General features: G+C 43.3%; 1 long non-coding RNA gene across 2 annotated transcripts; it reads left to right on the forward strand.

Annotated features, from left to right (window-relative positions):
* The first annotated feature begins 1,474 nt into the window (after nt 1–1,474).
* On the forward strand, nt 1,475–6,035 carry LOC124860031. 2 transcript variants are annotated; one of them, XR_007036257.1, is made up of 3 exons: nt 1,475–1,849; nt 4,878–4,994; nt 5,081–6,035. It is a non-coding gene; the product is annotated as an uncharacterized LOC124860031 (long non-coding RNA). The 2 variants fall into 2 exon arrangements; XR_007036254.1 differs by lacking the exon at nt 1,475–1,849 and having other exon boundaries at nt 4,174–4,994.
* The last annotated feature ends 754 nt before the right edge of the window (nt 6,036–6,789 follow it).

Here is a 6,789-nt window from a genome sequence, read left to right on the forward strand (position 1 = left end):
AATAAACAAGGAAATAAAACTATTAACAAAATAAAATTATATAACCAAGAATTAGAGCAAGTAAAGTATATAAAGTTTTCAGGATTATGGTTTGATGAAAAACTAAAATGGAATATACATATTCAAAAAGTTGTTGATAAATGTAAGAAATTTTTAAATATTATGAGATGCTTGGCTGGCAGTGACTGGGGAGCAGATAGGAAATCACTAAAACAGATTTACACAGGAATGATAAGATCTAACATAGACTTTGGTTGTATAGTTTACGTTTCAGCAGCTAAAACACATCTGGTTAAATTAGACATTATCCAACATCAGGCATTAAGATTATGTACTGGAGCATTTAAAACTACACCAACAGCAGCAATAGAAATAGAAATGGGAGAAATGCCGTTCGAGTTAAGAAGAATAAAACTAGAAATACATTATTGGTTAAATTTACAAGGTAATAACTTGGATCATCCAATTTGGGAAATTTTAAATCCATGTTGGGAAAAAAAAAAAGAAAGAAATGAAGAGTTTTGGATGGACAATTGAAAATAAAATAAAATAATTTAAAATGATTGATTTAGAAATTAGTCAAACAACACCAATATCAATTATACCACCATGGATTCTACCAGAAGCAACAGTAGATATGTCAATAATGGAAAAGAAGCAAGATAAATCTTCCATCGTAGATAGTTATTCAGTACAGATACATTTAAATAATTATTATAGGTATATTCAAATATATACAGATGCATCAAAAATAAATGGAAAAGTAGGAATAGCTTTTGTAGTACCAGAATTCAATCTAAAAATAGGAAAACGAATTACAGACGGCTTATCAGTATACACAGGAGAAATGTTGGCAATTTATTAGCTTTACAATGGGTAGAAGATATAAAACCATTAAAAACAGTAATTTGCTCAGATTCAAGCTATGCATTATTAAGTTTAAAATATAATCAATCAGATAGTAGGATGGACATTTTATTAGAAATATTTCCTACATTATACAGAATACAAAAAATGGGCTTGATAGTTATATTTGTGTGGGTTCCAGCACATATTGGAGTAGAAGGGAACGAGAGGGCAGATAAAATAGCAAAGAGGGTAATTCAAAATCCTATTAGTTTTATAGTTAAAACAAGTAAATATGAGGGAAAGAGTATTGTTAAAGGAAAGCTGATGGAAAAACGGCAAAAGGTGGGATGAAGGAAAAACAGGAAGATGGTTTTATAAAATTCAGAAGATAGTAGGAGAAAGAAGAAATGGAAGACAAAATAGAAAGGAGGAAAGAGTGATAACAAGGTTGAGATTTGGACATACAGGACTTAATTATACACTTTTTAAAATTCAAAAGTATAATACTGGTAAATGTGATTACTGTGGAAAATATGAAAAAATAGAACATGTTATATTAGAATGTCATAAATTTGAAAGAGAAAGAAGATATATGAGAAGAGAGTTTGAAGGTATTAAGGAAAAGGTTAATTTATTAGATATTTTGAGGAAGAATTTAGGGAGTAAACATATACAAATAGTGATTCAATTTTTAAAGAAAACTAAATTATTTCATAGATTTTTATTATAGTAGATAAAATTGTCAAAGTATGGAGGATATAGATGGGTAGAATATAAAGTAATGTATAAGTATGTATATTTGTATATATATAGGTAAGATTTATTTATTTATTTAATTTGTAGAATTTAAATATATATATATATAAATAGATAGACCGACACGAACCACACTCCATACCAGTAAGTGGCAGTAATGCTACTAAAAGTTTGTTGCCAACCGCCAATAAAACCAACAAGAAGAAGAAGAAGAAGACGGTGCCAGATTTTTGAAAGCCATCGTGTGAGTAGATATACAGCGTTCCTTCCTGTCTGATCATTGTTCTTGACCTTGCCTTGCCTTTTGGATTTATGCCTCTGCCTGCTCCTTGCCTGACGCCTCTTGTTCCGATCGTTGACCCTTTTTCTGTCCTTGCATTATTGAGCCAGCCTAGCCCTTGGATTGTTCAGCCTGGAGTCACTTCTTACCTGTGGATTGGGTGGCGGACGAAGGTGGAGACCTCAGCGGCCCGATCCCCGGATGCTTAGGCTGGCTCTTGGGACGTGGAATGTCACCTCGCTGGGGGGGAAGGAGCCTGATCTTGTGCGGGAGGTCGAGAGATATCGACTAGAAATAGTCGGGCTTGCCTCCACGCACAGCATGGGCTCTGGAACCCATCTCCTTGAGAGGGGTTGGACTCTGTTCTACTCTGGAGTGGCCCACGGGGAGAGGCGGCGGGCTGGTGTGGGTTTGCTTGTTGCCCCCCAGCTCAGCCGTCTCGTGTTGGGGTTTACCCCAGTGGATGAGAGGGTCGAATCCCTGCGCCTTCGGGTTGGGGAGAGGTCTCTGACTATCATTTCAGCCTACGGGCCGAGTGGCAGTGCAGAGTACCCGGCCTTCTTGGCGTCCCTGTCGGGGGTGCTGGATAGTGCCCCTCCCGGGGACTCCATTATTCTGCTGGGGGACTTCAACGCCCACGTGGGGAACGACAGTGACACCGGGAGAGGCGTGATTGGGAGGAATGGCCTCCCCAATCTGAATCCGAGTGGTGTTTTGTTATTGGACTTCTGTGCTAGTCACGGATTGTCCATAACGAACACCATGTTCAAACATAAAGGTTTCCATCAGTGGACTTGGCACCAGGACACCCTAGGCAGGAGGTCGATGATCGACTTTGTTGTCATATCATCAGATCTTCGGCCGCATGTTTTGGACACTCGGGTAAAGAGAGGGGCTGAGCTGTCCACTGATCATCACCTGGTGGTGAGTTGGATCCGCTGGAGGAGGAGAAAGCCAGTCAGACTTGGCAGGCCCAAGCGCATAGTGAGGGTCTGGGACAACACGGGTCAAACACGGGCCTGGGAGGAGTTCGGTGAGGCCATGGAGAAGGACTACCGGTTGGCCTCAAAGCGATTCTGGTAAACCGTCCGTCGCCTCAGGAGGGGGAAGCAGTGCTTCGCCAACACTGTTTACAGTGGGGGCGGGAGACTGCTGACCTCGACTGAGGACATTATCGGGCGGTGGAAGGAGTACTTCGAAGATCTCCTCAATCCTGCCATCACGCATTCCGTGGTGGAAACAGAGGCTGGGGACTCGGGGTCGGACTCTTTCATCACCCAGGCTGAAGTCACCGAGGTGGTTAAAAAGCTCCGCGGTGGCAGGGCTTCAGGGGTGGATGAGATCTGCCCTGAGTACCTCAAGTCTCTGGATGTTGTAGGGCTGTCATGGTTGACACGTCTCTTCAACATTGCGTGGCGGTCGGGGACAGTGCCTCTGGACTGGCAGACTGGGGTGGTGGTCCTTCTTCATAAGAAGGGGACCGGAGGGTGTGTTCCAACTACAGGGGGATCACATTCCTCAGCCTCCCTGGTAAGGCCTACGCCAGGGTATTGGAGAGGAGAGTCCAACCGATAGTCGAACCTCGGCTTCAGGAGGAGCAGTGTGGTTTTCGTCCCGACCGTGGAACACTGGACCAGCTCTACACCCTCTACAGGGTGCTCGAGGGTTCATGGGAGTTTGCCCAACCGGTTCACATGTGTTTTGTGGACCTGGAGAAGGCATTCAACTGTGTCCCTCGTGATGCCCTGTGGGGGGTTCTCCAGGAGTATAGAATCGGGGGCCCTTTACTAGGGGCCATCCGGTCCCTGTACGAGCGGAGCAGGAGTTTGGTCCGCATTGCCGGCACTAAGTCGGACCTGTTCCCAGTGCATGTTGGACTCCGGCAGGGCTGCCCTTTGTCACCGGTCCTGTTCATAACTTTTATGGACGAGATCCCGGATACAAGCGGCTGAAATGAGCTTCCTCCGTAGGGTGGCCGGGCACTCCCTTAGAGATAGGGTGAGGAGCTCGGCCATCCAGGAGGGGCTCGGAGTAGAGCCGCTGCTCCTCCACATCGAGAGGAGCCAGTTGAGGTGGCTCGGGCATCTATACCGGATGCCTCCTGGACACCTTCCTTGGGAGGTGTTCCAGGCACGTCCCACCGGGAGGAGGCCCAGGGGACGGCCCAGGACACGCTGGAGGGACTATGTCTCTCGGCTGGCCTGGGAACGCCTTGGGCTCCCCCTGGAGGAACTGGAGGAGGTGTCTGGAGAGAGGGACGTCTGGGCGTCTCTGTTGAGTCTGCTGCCCCCGCGACCCGGTCCCGGATAAAGCGGAAGACGACGAGTACGAGTACGAGCAACTCCCTTCCTGCCAAATACCTTTTATTTATTTTATTTTTGTTTTTGAATTTTTCACTTAATCCTGTCAATATGATTTACATGTCAAGTGTGCATCAAATATCACATCCAAATACTTGAAAGATCCAACATTCTCCACTCCCTCTCCATATAACTGTAATTTGAAGTTTTCATTCAGCTTTCTCCTTGTAAAAAAGACTGCTTTAGTTTTTTCAACTGAAAACCTAAGCCCCCAGTTATTCCCCCATTCAACCACATCATTTATAGCTTCTTGGACATTTGTTTATATATATATTCAATGTTTCTCCCTCTCTTCCATAGTACACCGTCATCTGCAAAAGGAGACCGACCAATATCTCCTGGAACAACAGAAAACATTTCATTAATCATGATAATGAAAGCCATAGGACTGTGTATTTGCTGGACAAAGCTGAATTGATTGAAACCTGAATCTGTCTACCAAAAAGACATGGTCTTTGACCCAATTAAAAACCCTGGCACCAACCACCAACCTGTGCAATTTAATTAAAAGGCTTTCCCTCCACATCATATTATATGCCTTTTCAATATCAAAGAACACTGTCGGGAGTTTTGGAGTATGTCTTTGTTTTTTGTTTTTTTTTTGCCTGCTGCTCACACTTTTCCACCACTAGATGCCGTCTGAGCTCCGGAGGTGAGAAGGAACAGGTGCTCGCAATTTCTCATCAGAGAGGAGGAGGATAAGAGAGCAGCTCGCCAGCACTCCTACGCCTGAGGGTTTGCCTATTGTGGTAACAACTGCTAGCCAAACCTACCTTAGCTTTCTGAAGCACCTTTGTGATTCCTAGTAACCCGCCTCATTTATGTTTTTCTGTAGGCTTGACTCCAGTCCGCCTACGGCTCTGTTGATTCCTCGTTGTGCTGATTTCCTCGTCTCAGGTTCCAAGTAAAGTTCCTGGATTCCATTTCCAGCTGGCGACTGCTAAAACCTCCTCCTTTCTGGCTCAAGACCCAAGCGAACCCTGTCCACCCTCCGACGTACTTACCTCCGAGCCCGGCACCTATACTTGTCATTCAGTAAGAAAATGTCGAAGCCGTCTCTGCTTCCCCAGGTCTGTTGATTTGGGCACAGGTTTCAAAAGAGTGAAATAAACACAAAATACAATCAGCTTGAGTTCGCCTCTGCGCAGAGTGAGAGAGATGCTCCAGCCAACACCTGCGAGCAATAATTCTGCTCTCTCTCTGCTTCCAGCTCGTTTTATTAAGTTTTAAGAGTGTGTTCACATTTCCTATTTTACATATATCATATCGCTCAGTTGTATAACATAACAGTTCCTTATGTCCAAATAAGGAGTGCTTCTTGTTATTTCTTCCAGCAAGCTCATCTTGTCTTGTCTCCGGCCCTCCCTGTCCTTCACCAATTTATGACCTTGCACTCTCTATCCGCTACTCCCCCTGTCCTTCACCAATTTATGACCTTGCACTCCCTATCCTCTACTCCCTGTTCTCCATCTGCACATTCCAGTTACACACATAGATAGTTTATATTCTACAAAAACAAACCCCAGAAAACCTCACCGCTGTGTGAAGGAACTTAACCCTGTATCCTGTGTGAAGGATCTAGTTGAATACAACTTCAAGCAGGCACAATTCATCCATCCTACCCCGCTTTGTCTCCCTCTCATACAAAGCTCCATCCAACCAGTAAGTCAGAAAGAGCTCAAGAAACTCTGATAACTATTTCCCATCACTTACCAAGCCTTCTCTCCACACAGTGGGTGCAATCCAGTTCCTGTTATATCAATTCATCAAAAATAAACTCTTAACTTTTTCTCTGTCTCCTGATTGTTCTCTGCATGTGGGTCAAGTCAAACAAAAAGATGGCAAACACTGCAATTACAGTTTCCTTGATTACCTGGGGTTTCCTGATTTCATTCTCTAGTCTAGTAATGGAATCCGTGGCATTACCAGCCTTTCTGAACCATGCTAACACTCTTCTTTCAAGCTCATTCGATAGCCTTTAAATGATCATCCGTTCCATTGTTTTGCACAAATTTGAGGTAAGTGCTATTGGACGCTAGCCATTTGGTTTAGATGGATCTTTTCCTGGTTTCCTTATTTGCACAATTACTCCCTTTTTCCCCCAAGCTGTACTATGGGCATTAAAATATCCACACCAAACCACTTTGTTTTGTCCTTGGATACAAAGAAGGTTCTGTAGCTCTAACCTGTTACATGGATTATAGTAGTTTATGATTACACTTGACACTTTGTTGTTCCAGATTTCTATTACTATGTATTCCTGATTATCTCCCTTAACTAAAATCCTGTAAGGAATATCTTGTTTGACAAACGCAGCACATCCACATCCAATGCCATGTTCCCTATCATTTCTAATTACTGAATAGCCATAAATCTGGAAATCAAGTAAGTAAGTAAGTAACATTTTATTTATATAGTACCTCTGAAGACACAGATCACAAAGTGCTTCACAACACTAAAACAAATTACAATTGGAATAATATATTTATATATGTAAAATAAAAGAAGATAAGATAAAATCAAAAATAAACTAACCAAACGCAA

This window comes from Girardinichthys multiradiatus, chromosome 2, assembly GCF_021462225.1.
Source record: "Girardinichthys multiradiatus isolate DD_20200921_A chromosome 2, DD_fGirMul_XY1, whole genome shotgun sequence".
Taxonomy (NCBI): Eukaryota; Metazoa; Chordata; class Actinopteri; order Cyprinodontiformes; family Goodeidae; genus Girardinichthys; species Girardinichthys multiradiatus.